Source organism: Haemaphysalis longicornis, unplaced genomic scaffold (genome assembly GCF_048455015.1).
Source record: "Haemaphysalis longicornis isolate Haplotype H1 unplaced genomic scaffold, Haemaphysalis longicornis Haplotype H1 scaffold_8, whole genome shotgun sequence".
In the NCBI taxonomy this organism is placed as follows: Eukaryota; Metazoa; Arthropoda; class Arachnida; order Ixodida; family Ixodidae; genus Haemaphysalis; species Haemaphysalis longicornis.
The window spans coordinates 83,767,464-83,781,382 of NW_027526445.1; the positions used below are offsets into that span (position 1 = coordinate 83,767,464).

The 13,919-nt window shown below is 43.9% G+C and overlaps 1 long non-coding RNA gene across 1 annotated transcript in view; it reads right to left on the reverse strand.

Annotated features, from left to right (window-relative positions):
• Window positions 1–6,062: 6,062 nt before the first annotated feature.
• LOC144149368 (uncharacterized) overlaps window positions 6,063–13,919 on the reverse strand; it is a 45,470-nt gene continuing 37,613 nt past the window's right edge. Inside the window, exon 3 of the long non-coding RNA XR_013318284.1 lies at window positions 6,063–6,233. This is a non-coding gene — a long non-coding RNA (uncharacterized LOC144149368). The remainder of the gene's footprint in view (window positions 6,234–13,919) is intronic.

Here is a 13,919-nt window from a genome sequence, read left to right on the forward strand (position 1 = left end):
CTTGTAGACGACTGACAGTAAACTGACCGGCCTGTAATTGTTTAAGTCCTACATGTCACCTTTCTTGTGGATTAAGATGATGTTCCCGTTCTCAGAAGGTTCCAGTACAATCGCGTGTACTAGTTTGGCAGTTCGCCTAGACATCTCGTCAATGCTTTCAGGCTGCCTTCGTGCTTTACAGGTAAATCGATCCTTTCCATCTTATACTTCTCCTATGTCAGCTGTATTTCGACAATTGATTGACTTTGCAATCTCCGCTTGTTCTACACTGTCAGCTGAGGTGGAGTTTGACATAGTTTGCTGTTCCATTGTTTCCTGTGTTGTAAAGTCTGCTCCCTCGGTAACAGCTCAATATAACCTCTGTGCGTGATCCTGAATTCTGCAACTCAGCGTATTACTGTTAGATCATTTAACGGCTTCTTACGTAATAGCCTGTTACGGTCCCTTCTCAAATCTAGACTAATAACCTATCTTATCATAAGGTGGTCACTACATCTTACCCTTCCGAGCACTTCCACATCCTGCCCGACGACAGTATTATGGCATATTATGAAGTCTGCTTCATTTTTATGCTCCCCATTCGGGCTCCTCCAGATTCCACTTCCACCTCTCCCATTTGCAGAAGGAGGTGTTCGTGATGCGTAGATTATTCCGTTCTGCGAGCTCGACCAGTAGGTCCCAGATGCTATTTCTGCAGCACCAACCATAGTTCCCAACTGCCTTGTATCCAGCCTGATTCTTGCCTACTTTAGCATTGAGGTCAGCATAACTATGGTTTACGGCGTTTTTACTTTATCTATTGCTTATTCCAGATTTTCATAAAAGCGTTGATCAGTCTGGTCTTCATGGCTGATGGTGAGCGCGTAGCCCTGACCAATCTTGAGTTTGTACCTCTCGTTAAGCCTAATTGCAAGACCGGCTACCCTTTATTAATGGTATAGCATTGGTCTATGTGGCCAGCTGTGCTGTTATTCACTAGAAATCCCACTCCAATTCTCTTATGTTCACAAGACCGCGGTAACATAGGACATGTTCATTTTACAGCAACGTAAAGGCTTCAGCGGTCCTCCTAACCTCACTAAGCACTATTACATCCCATTTGATGCACTCTCATTCCTCGAACAACACCCCTAGACTCACCCCTAAACGTTGGCACGTGCAGATTCCAATGGCGGCCTGTCCGGGTCCAGGAATATTTTGCCCCCTATGCTGCGTCACAGGTCTGACCCCCGACGTGGTCAGTTTCTTCGCATCCACTGGAGTGGAAGGGCAATGGGTTAATTGGCGTATTCATGGAAGGTTGTGGCCCTTAAGGCCCCAGGGTGGCTAATCCTGCTCTGCTGAGGGAGAGCATTATCGGCAATGGTCGCCGCAGCCAGACCGCACCCCAGGCCTCGTTCCACAATTTCATCAACAAGTGGTGCTTTTTAACCCGGGGGTAATTGTCCGGCACCGGGATTTGGCCCAGGGTCCTTCTGCACGCCAGCCGATGCTCAACGTCTACGCCACCGCAACACTACATATGCACCGATTAACTCCGTGCCTCAGACTTCCGTGGGTGAGCATTGGTTAGGTGCATGAAGCGCCGGATGGCATTATAACGACCACCGCATCTAATGGAGGTGGCCGCCAGCGGGCCATAGTCGCCAAATCGCAGTATCAATGTCAAACAAACGGCAGCCATTTACTGTCCTCAGGTGCCGTACTCCATCCCGGAATATGCGCCAAAAGTTGTCCCGCCAACTTGGAACATTTACCGCGGGCCTAGAATGGCTTTCGTGAAGAGGCGGCGGCAGTACGTGGACGTTCATGGCTCGTGCGCCACGCCAAGCGCCGCACTAACACTTCATATATACGCCCCAATAAACTATCACACCTCCGCAGCTGATATTCCGCTACTTACATACCACGGCAAGTGGCTTTCTCAGGGACACCCAACCCTGTGCGAGGTAGACGCCACGGTGCCGAAGTCATCTCCGCTGTTTAAACAGAGCTCTCTAGAGTGAGGGTGGCTTTTAATTTTTTCGAGTTTTTCCTAAAGGCAAATGAACAATGAACAATGATCAATGAACTTTATTGACATCATGTACGTAGACAATGCCGGAGGCCGGCAGAAAAAGCCATCTCACATAATGCTTGATGGAGCGGCGGGCCCCCGTTTTGGCACCAGCGTACAACAGTGTTCTACAGTACATAAAAAATAGTAATCCGCTAAGAATAAGATAAATAATAATACCAACGCTTACAGTGCGCCTCTAAGTGTTGACCAAGTTACTTGATTTTCTTTATTCTCACTATGTACTCTTGTTTGCGCCTTCTTGTTGGTAATACACTGTCTGCTTGGACCTCTCAATGGCTGAAATAAGAACATAAATTGATGGCACCGATAACAATTATGCGAAAATGGATAACGCCGCACCTGGTTGACAAGAAATTGTTCATCGATTAGATGCCATGTAAATAAAATACACATTTATTACGGAACTATCCTCCTTGCTGATTTAGAATGCATTTCAGTCAGCGCGTATTCCAGTCGGCACCTTAAGGTATGAATAAGGTACGTAGACACGCGCGTAGAGTTGAGGGCAGGGAGAAGTGGAAAGGATCCCTCCAGGTGAACCCGTAAGGAATGCTGTCTGCAGTATACCCATTAATAGGGTCACAGGCTTCGGAGCATGGGCTCCGTCCTACGCGTAGTGAAATCTTGAAAGTATGCCAGAGCTCCACCGGAAAAAATAAAATGCGTTGCAGAACCCACAGTCGTTGTGAGAGCATCAGAATGTTCCACTTGAGAAAAAGAAGACCGGCACATCTGTAGCCCTACCTCAATACCAGCCCATAACCCTAGATGGACGAACGCGCGCAGTGCATGATAACAACGTGAAATTTTCTGCCATTATGAAAAAAATTAGAGCTGACACAACGGCCACTAACATATAGATCTAACCAGTTTCATCCGACTACCAAGTTCACCATCAATATTATGCGGTAGTTAAAAGCATCATCGTAACACTTCCGAAATCCGCTGTGCATGACTAGTGGGTTTTACTTTGAGCGATGTAGCTTTTAGTCGTATATTTCCACGGATGGAAGGTGATTTGTCTCCTAGCATTTGTTTCCCCGCAATATTTATTTTCATTCCATTTGTTGTCTCACTAAAATCCCGTGGTCCTTAGATAGGGCGGTCATTTTGACATGTTGAATAGAAAACAAATCGGACACAAACAATTACAACGCGAAAGAAAAAGAAACGCAAAAAGCGAAATATAGGCAGTCGCGTTTCAGTTGTTGATATCCAAAAATTACAAGAACGGTGACTGCAGTCTGTTTCCTAGAAGAAGCAACGGGCGCTAAAGAGTAAGATGCTCGCGATAGACGCAAGATAGCGACGCCTTTATGGATTCACCATTATGCCAGGAACTTACTGTAGCACGTTATGAACGTCTAACGGTTAGTAAACCTTTGCTCGATGACTCGCTCCACGAAACCTCTACACCACCTGCACTCCCTCTGCTCAGCTAAAGCATACTGTTAGCTTGGCTTGCCGTTTAGAACTGTTGATTTGGTGCCTTCGAGCGTTAGAAACACTTCCCAAAACAAAATGTTTGTTGGCATGTTTTGAGGATACCTTTCTCTCGGCATCAGCATTCTATGCCGTCTTTACGGCTATACGCCCAGTGGACACACACTCTCACACATACACAGCGATACGCATACGTCTGGGTATGTGTGTGCGTGTGTGTGTGTTTATATCTCATGCTCCGCAATGTGGTTAGAAAAGGGGATTGTTGAACGAATACCGACAGAAAACTTGGAAGTCCAGAAGGCCAAGGGAACTTTGAGGGGATATTTTGACTGAGAAGTTTTCATTTTATGTTAGAAAAGATATATAAAAGCACTGGTCCAGAATCGCGACCTGACCTATGCACTCCGAAACTAGGAAACAGTAGCAACTGGTCACGCTGAGGCCGTGCCATGGTTGAGAGATCATTGACGAGCTAGACCAGCACTGCCACGACTACGAAAAGCACGTCTTCATGCGAACTTTGAACCCGATACGTTGCTTGCCATTGTATTACCCTGTGGCTTTTAAAAATCTCTAGGGACACTGCAAACAGAAATTTCTCAATGGTCTGCCCTCATTATTCTGTCCTTTTTTACTTCGCCACTTTATTCACGTCAGGTTTCCGCCTACCAACAATGTAACAACAAGTAACAACGTCTTTTCTGTCGAAACACTTGTGTGGTTCCCCTCTCACAGTCATCTGTATTCTCACTACCATATTTCTTTTGATGTTAGCAGGAAGTATAACAACACCTACGTGTGCGTGACCATTAGCCCAACCGCTTCTCAGAAGTATTGGATAGGTCAAATGCACCATACAACGAATGATGTGCAGCATCTGGGCCCGTGCCATTAGAGGGCAGTCAAGACCATACTGAATTCAGTCGTCATCTCCTTTAAAAAAATTAAGACAAGAACGAAAACTCGATATAGTAAGGAAGCCATGTTACTTTGTCTAAACGAACATGGAGGAGAGTGACACAACAAAACAGGCCTGCGTAACTCGCCCTTGATAAATTCGTGGTTTAACCTGAATAATTACATTATTTCGTCAATGCAGATAAACTTGTAGAGGTTTTCTTTCAGTATTTCATTTCTCTGCACTAACAATTCCTCATTATGAACTTGCATTTGCACTCTCCTCCGTGAATAGTTTCTTCGTCTCAGGCCCTAAGACGATTGCCACCTTCTCATGAGGGTAGGCGCAATGATGACATTTTCTCCATAAATGCCTCTATTTTTTTACAGCGACAGCACAAACTGTCCAAATCTACTCCTAAATTCAGGCAGTATACACTCCCCACTTTTTTGTTATTATCACAAGGAAAATTTTGTTGGATGGCACTCACACTTTCCAAAACAGGCAGAGATCCATTTTCCTTACCCTTAATATGCAAAAAAGTCATATTTCCAAAGATGGCCACATTCCCTTAGAATATGACAGGGAAATACCTCTCAGCATTCCCTATTTAGAAAACTACACGTTTCAGCTTATTTACTTGCGGTCATTAGTACCTGCATATATCTGCCCAGTTCACCAATTTCTTCCAGTTAGACACTCAAGTATTTTGATATTTTGTCAGTTTTTATTACTATAGGAAAGCCACCACCCGGGATACCGTTTTATCACTCTCCTATTGGCCTAATTTACGAAAAGCGAAACTGAAACATTTCGAGCAGTGCAAAGCTGACGACGGGGAAGCCGTGTTTGGTACATTCTGTCATGGGGGCTGTCTACATGGCACGGTGTCAGCCAATACAAGACCCCCTGTCAGTTTTGCCACCACCACGTGACAATATTTTGTGTTCTTTGCGATTTTAGTTACTTCTCAGGAGGTACGGAATTAGGCCTCAGTAAAAATGCAACATCCGTTTTGTTTTTTCCTTGGTGAAATTAGACGGCGGCCCTTTTTTTCGACAGCCTAGATAGGTTGCGAGCGATTCGCTGCGTGAGGATTTTTTTTGTTAGACAAAGGGACTAGAGATCCGATATGTGACTATACGCTCCTAGAGACGGGGCAAACAGGAAAGTTTGTACAGCGCTGTCGAAGAAAAAATAATTGAGGACGTGTCCATTTGCAGTTGATGTTTGTGCTATGTTGATATCCCAGAGCTACATCAAACCCATCATAGATTTTCATTGAATGCTGAATTTTGTTACACCCTAAAAAAAGCCAAGTGTCTGATTTTTGCACATTCTATTCTCTAAAGCAGAGTGGACTACAAATGCCGACCTTGTTTGTAGGTCCAAGTCACCATGAATATTGTGCAATGCCACAAACTTTTTTTATATTCTACCTCGTTGTGTAGTGGAGATATGGATAGATACAAAAGTGAAAAATTGTTTCGGCCGGTACACATTGTTTGGATTATAGGCAAGCATCAGTTTTAATACAGAAATGCCGTTTGATTCGCACTGTGCACTACGCAAACAAGATAAAAAGGTAAGTATTACTTTATAATGGACATCTCCAGACCTCTATATACTTACATATATTGCAGCATTTCATGCAGTTCTCGCAGCTGTTAAAAGCATTCCGTATAGAGTTGTTTAGTAGATCCCTACAGTTTGTAGAATAATTGTAATAAAGGTAGCAATGGGAATCAGGCTTGTTGCAGTACCATCTCTCCGGTTGGCATATCTTAAGTATGTCTTTCAGGTTTCGTCCTATAGCAAGGGCATCACAACAAAGCTTCTGTAGCAGCAAAATATAATTGCGGTCTCCCATTTACGCCATTTGAAAAGCAATTCCGATAATGTTGTTGAATAGTCACAAAGTCAGGCACTATATCTAGCAGGCAGCACGAACTCAATCAGCGTACCTAATGCCAAGCCTTTCTTAGGCGTGTCTGAACTTTTTACTCTGAGCTTGTGTAGGTGTATTGCAATTGTGCAAACACTTATCTTCGAAGTGTCTAAGCTTCCTAATATCCACTATGGTCGGTGGTTTACAAGTGTAATCCCGTAGAAGTGTATTACTGTGCGCTCAGGCTACAAGTGTAACCTGAACTCCCAGTATTTATACTAGATGACGATGCCTGAAGCGTGGGGCCAAAACAATCTACGAGAAAACAACGAAATCACTTCTTTCATTACAGGTTAGTTATGTCAACTGTTGTAAACAAATACGTAGCAGCAACCGTGGTCTAAATATGGTGCCCTGCCCATACGGCTTCCAGTGGTGCAGCCTGTTGTGCATGTGTCTTGACGCGATCAGCCTTGAGGCGTTATTAGAGTTGTTGCTGTGGCTGTCGCCTGACGCTGAGCACAACCTGGGCCCACCTAAACCCGATATCCAGTCACTCATTACGCCATTTGAGACATTGAAAATGATTTAGCAACTATCCGAAAAGACAAAATGTTAGCACAAATTAAGGTAACTTCGGCCACTCACGAATTGCTCATAGCTTGCCTGGACATATGGCTGAATATGCTAGAATCATTGCCACATGAACCGAGCATTTCCCCTAAAACGGGCACTGTTACCGCCCTAAAGGTAGCAAGCATCGACACGTGCAATCATGTGCTCTGGAATCACCCCCCTTGTCGTGGTTCCGATGTCTGCGCGAGAGAAACATGTAATGAAACACAGGAGAAAGTGATTGCGTTTATTTCAAGCCAGTTTGGTGTGCAATTTGATGCCACCAAAAGCGAGCGAGCGCATCGCATTGTTACATATTCCGAAGACAGGAAGCGTGCTTTTGTTGGAAAGCTTTACAACTTTAAAAGTTCAGAAAACATACTCGCCAGTGGGAAAAAACGGAAGGATACGATTTTTTACACAATAAAAGGTTCGTTTCTTACACCCTGTTTGCAAGATCAAAGCTGCTCACGTTTATTTCCCCTCAAAAGTATCCATTCACGTGTAGACTCGGTAAGTTGCTGCACTTGCGCATAAAGTGCCTCGGACCAATCCTCGGACAGCGTCTTTGAAAGCAATGCTAGATCTCGCCGCCGGAAACAGGACGAAGTTTGCCCTGGAATTCCACTACATATTTCTAATTGACCGTGTGCATGACTGCTTAAGCACTGCCCCTTCGCAATTGTACCTTCCCGTCCATAAACCTCGATACTACTTTGACTAACATACTTAGGAAAATTCCTAAGCCTGACTTCCCTGAAAGCTTTATTGGGGATATCTCGGCCGACGTAGCAGTGTTAACTGAAACGTGGCTGCACCAAGAGATCCAATATAGTGAAACATTTCCCAGCATGTGTGATTTCACGTTATGCGGTCATAACTGTAACAATTGCTGAGGGTGGCATCTTCGTTTTGTCGTCAAAATTACAGTCTTCTCTCATATTTCATGACACTCTCCTAGATTTGATAAATGATTCTATTCTAAGGTACCACCGTAAAAGCAGTCTTCGCCGATTGCTAGCAGCCGCAAAGCCGTAATTGCTCGTTATACAATTTGCTTTGGCTTCATCATACACATGCTAAACGCAAGTGCCCGAATTCTCCGCTTTTCCTATTTGGTGACCTCAAGTACCCTTACATCTTCAAGACATTTCTGTCTTCACCGATTGCTTCCAATTTCAGTAAACGGAAACAGTCCCTCGACGTTGTTCTTGACATAAACTTGCACCAATTCATAACATGGCCTACACAGTGGCAACACACTCGATCTACGACAACATCCGCCCCAAATGACGCAAAATTTAAAACAATGATCCCTTGTCTCAGCGACCATACACTCATGCACGTTGTCATCAAGTTACCTCTAACGATAAGGTCGCCTTCAAAAAGAATTTATTACTGTTAAACAAGAAAAACTTTCAAGCTCCGGATATCGTATTTATCCATTGATTTCAATAGTATTTAACAACGTTTAAGGAACATTAGGGCAACATAATGATGTCATATATACCTACTGTGCTCGTCAAGTCGAATAGCAACAACTACTGGTTTCAAAAATCATTTAAATATGTGTAAATAGGGAAAAGCGCCGTTACAGATCTGCAAAGCAGGCAAACAACCCGGCCTCTTTGGAGCGATACACATAATGTGTCAAACAATACTTTCTGGGACTAGCCAACACCAAATTAATTTTTATTCCGAACACATAAGCATTCTGAAGTCCTATTCAGGCTAATTCGGCCGCATTCTTAATAACAATTTGAAGCGCAACATACTCAAATTACTGGCCCCGACCACAATACGTAGCGCGAAGTCACGTCAACATAAAATGAATATTTTTGCAAAGTCTGTCTAGGTTATGTCAATAGAATCTTCACCTACTTGCCTGACTCTTGCCCTAGCGAAATTTGAGCTATTCAAATTTCCCCTCACCGAACTTCTAACCTTATGCTATGCGATCAGAGCAAACAACTAAAATGACCATATTGTATTAAAGTCACGTTTTACATTTGCTTTTAGCGCAATCTGAAATTGTTCCAGACGATTGTACAATAGGTAAAATTGCCCCTTTGTTTAAATAAGGTATTCGTACAATATCATTCAATTACCCTTCAATTTCTACAATCTGTACATCCAGCAAACATCCACACTCATGTCATGTCGAATAGATTAACCTATTTCCTGCTCATCAACTGGGTTTCCAAAAATCATTCTCATTCGAGAATCAGCTGGCTGACTTCCCTCATGACATCCTTCCGTATACGGATAAAACATTCAAGCACGTGCGATATTTCTAGATTCTTTGAAGGTTTTGGGTACGGCAAAATGTTCTGTTGATTAGTCTGTCCACCATTAGAAAGACTTCTTAACAGGTCACATGCAGTATAACACCCAATAACACAGAATCTAAGCACTGTAAAGTCTTGTGTCCCTCAGGGGGCAGCCTATCCCCCTTCTGGTTCTTAATCAACGTAAATGTCTTGCATAAAAACACAACATCTAAATTAAACATTTTTCCTGAGGACTCTGACGTATACAATCCTATCAGCGGCCCGCTGATACAATGGTCCCTCAAGAAGATCTGGACCTTATTTCCTAGTGGTGGGAAAAATACCCTATTCTACTTAGCCATTCTAAATGCAAACTGTGATTATTCTCCGTAAACATTCGGTCGCGTACTATGCCTGCAATATCAACGCCACTCCAATAGATTCCATGAATAATACAAATATTTCGATGTGCCCTTCACGTCTTCATTGTTTTAGGTGACCCACATCGAAACCATTTACTCCGAGGAATCACGCACACTCAGATATTTCCACCGAAATCTCATAATTGCTTCGAAGAAAAAGAAAACAAAAACAAAGATATTTGCTATTCGTGAAATCGTAACTTGAGCGCGCTTCATCCATTAGGCAGCCTTCGCCAACATATCTTTCCGATAACTCAAATTTCATCTAAAAGCACGACCCTCGCTTTATCACGACTCGGTATTATAATCATGTCAGTATAACTTCACTCAAGCATTCTCTCGGTCTTCCAAGTCTTGTGTCCGCTGAATACTTTCCCGCCTGTGCCTTCGACACACGTTCTTTTATACCCCCTACAACGGAACGCGCTGCTAGTAACAACAATACGAACTTCGACACAGTTGAACCAGAGCCCTCCTACTGCCCGAATCATGAGTCCCCAGTCATCTATGAATAGCTCCTGCTTTCGTCACGCAATAACCCTATCGAAGGCATTACCGGAATACATAGTATTGCGCGCTGGCCGGAACGTTTTTCGTGCCAAAATAATTGCTATCTTTTAGCCTAACCACTCTCGCGTATTCCAAAATCACTACTACAGAAGACGTTAACATGAGATGGAATGCGTAACAACCGAACGGTTTTTTTATAGCCCCTCATTAATACTCTGGCCACCGGCGATGGGATTAGTGAAACGAGCCACCACTCGACATGGTCAATTTTTCATATTAGCTGACTAATAAAAGGGGCACTCAGCGCGTCGTCGCCTACTTATGTCATTGTTGGCACCGAGACCTGGTGCAGTTCCCTGTCCTCATGCTAACGGGAGGGACAGCGGGAAGACGTCGCCGCAGCCGCCGGCTTCCGGTGTGGGTAAAACGCATGGTCAATGTTGCTGTAAAAGGGCCTCAGCCAGATTGAAACCCGCGACGGGAGGACAGTGACCCCCACCGTCGGACTGCACAGCCATTCGTATAACACGAAAGGCCCACAGTTTTCCTAGCGCGTATCCGCATGCACAGCTCCCGGGGAACATGCATCCACTTAACAATGTTCGTGTCTTGCGTATTTGTCTCAGCCAAGTCTTCTCTTTATGCGCATGTGGTTACCATCATCATCATCACCAACACCACAACCATCGTCTCTAAGACCACTGCAGGGCAAAGGACTTCCCCATAGATCTCCATTTATCGCGGCCTTTTGCTAACTGCGACCAATTTTCCCCGCAAACTTCTTGATGTCATCTGCCCATCCAACTTTTTGCCACCACCTTCTATGCTTGCCTTCTCTAGGGATCCATTCTTTTACCCTTAATGACAAACGGTTAATTTGACTTCACATTATATGCGCTGCCCACACCCATTACTTCTGCTTAATTTCTACTAATATATCCTTAACACGCGTTTTTCCGTAACCCACTCCGCTTTCTTCTTGTCCCTCAATGTCAGACCTATCATCTTCCGCTCCATTGCTCGCTGAGTCGTACCCAATTTCAGTAGAACCTTCTTACTGAGCCTCCAAGTTTCTGCCTCGTCGGTGAGAACTGGTAAGAGGCCGCGGTCGTACACTTTCTTTTTCAGGAATAATGGTAGGCTATCATTCCTTATGTTGGAATGCCTGCCGAATGCACTCCACTCCATCCTTATCCTTCTGCTTATCTCTGCCTCATGGTTGGGATCCGCAGCCACAACTTGGCCTAAGTAGATACATTCGCTTACCACATGCACTGCCTCGCCAACTATTTCAAACTGTTGTGCTCTCCCGAGGATATTAAGAAGCAATTTAGTTTCCTGTGTGTTAATTTTCAGGCCCACTATTCTACCCTGCTTGTATAATGTGGTAATCATGCCTTGCACTTCGTCCCCCGAGTTACTTAGCAAGGCAATGTCATCAGGAAATCTGAGGTTAATGAGGTATCCTCCATTAACACTTCAGCTTACCTTATCCAAATCTAATGTTCTCAATACCTCTTGTAAACATGCTGTGAATAAGATTGGAGAGATTCTGTCTCCTTGTGTGACGCATTTTCTTATAGTTATTTTACTGCTCTCCTTATACAGGACAATGGTTGCCGTGTACAAATTGTATATATCCTGTAGTATTCCCACGTATTGGTCGTCTACACCCTTATTCTGCAATGCCTGAATGATGGCTTAGGTTTCGACGAAGTAACATGTTTTCTCATAATCTATGAATGCTATATATAGAGGTTGAGTATACGTCCCGCACTCCTGTATCACCTCATTGATCGTGCGAATGTGGTTCAATGTTGAATAACTTTTACGATACTGTGCTTGTTCATTAGGTTGACTGGAATTTAAAGTGAAGGAAATTGTGTTACGATTACATTCGTAAGGATCTTGTAGACGAAGAACCGTTAGCTGATCAGGGTGTAATTTTGAAAGCCGTTTAGTTCACCTTTCTTATAAATTACGATGGTGTTCGCGTTTTTTCAAGAATGTGGTACACTGGTCGTCATTAGGCATTTCGCATACAGGTGTTCCTGTTTTTGTAGTACAATTTGCCAGCCACCCTTGAAGAGGTCCATTATATCTGATCCTCGCCAGTTTATTTGCCCCTTGCATTTCTTTCAAAATTTGCTTAACTATTTCTCCCGTTACTGATGGGATGTCTATCTCCGATGAAATACTTCCCCGCATGGTAATATTCGGAATTTCGGCGGCTACTGTACAGGCCTCTCAAGAACTCCTGGCTTACTACAACTATTTTATCCCCATCATATAGTAATATATTTGTGACGACCTCGCCTTGATTGCCTTTCAGTGCATACACGTGATTTTTCAGCATGCCTACACTCCTATTCGGTGCTTTTAAGCTGCCTCCGTTGTTTGAAGCATGGTTTGTCTTCTCCATATTATACTTCCGCAAGTCAGATGTCTTATGCTTATTGGTTAACTTCGAAAGCTCCATTACTTCTATTCTGTCAGCTGGGGTGGACATTGCCATGCTTTTTTGTTTTGTAATTCAATTATTCATCTCCTGGGAACGTTTATTAGTATTCTGTCTAGCAATTGTACCTCCGAATTTTAGTTCACCCTTCGTTACAATGCCTGTAATGTCGCTGCCTTTCTGTGTTGTAAGCTGGTTAGATCTGAATATCGGTTCTGCAACGCAATCCTAAATTCTTCAACTTTCCGCCTTACCATTAGCCCATCGATCGGCTTTTTTCGTACTAGTTTGTTGCGGTCCCTCTTCAAATCTAGCCTAATTCGAGATCTTACGGTACGGTGGTCACTACACCTCACCCTTCTGAGCACTTCCGCATGCATTCATACTTTTCCCTGAATCTGCGTACTTTTTTATTCTTCGTCTTCTCATGTATAGTTTTTTTGTGTTTATTATTCTTTTGTTTATTGTGTTATTGTACGCGATTTGCACGTTGTCCAAGCCCCGCTTATGTTCTTCACTACGAATTAGGGCTAAATAAATGGCATGAAATGAAATATTTGATGCACACACCCGTATGTAGGTATATATATATATATATATATATATATATATATATATATATATATATATGTAATGAACAATTGGAGCAGGGAACGGTATGTGCAGAACCATGGCCAATCTACACGCGGGTATGTGCTGCGGACCTGCAGCAGTCATCATCAGTGCCTGTCTGTGCGTCTTGCAAGGTTATCTCTGGCTTCGCCGTTTTTTGAAGAGACTGCTCTTCCTCGCCTCTCGCTTGGACAACTGATCGAATTAAACACCACTGGAAGTGGTGGAGGTGCGGTTTCAACGTCAACCAGCACGAATCCTGGAGCTTCGAAGCCGCAGGCTCCCAATGCCCACTACCCCCGTTGACGCTGTTGATCAACAAGCCCCAGCGATGCCACAGATCGTCTGCGCTGGTTCCATCCGTCAGCGCGATCCCCCATTCTTCAATGGCGAGGGCGATCACGATGCTGAGGATTGGCTCTCGACATACGAGCGGGTGAGTGCTCACAACAAGTGGGATGATCCCGCCAAGTTAAGCAACGTCGAGTTCTATCTCACGCAATTGGCTCAGACGTGGTTTTTGAACAACGCACGTGACTTCAAAATATGGGGCGATTTTAAGACCCGTTTCCTTCAAGCATTTGGCAGCCCGGTCGTACGCAGACTACAAGCAGAACAACGCCTTCGCGGAAGAGCTCACACGCAGGGGGAGAATTTCATCAGCTACATCGAAGAAGTTGTAGATCTGTGCAGGCGCGTCGACAAGGCCATGTCTGAAGC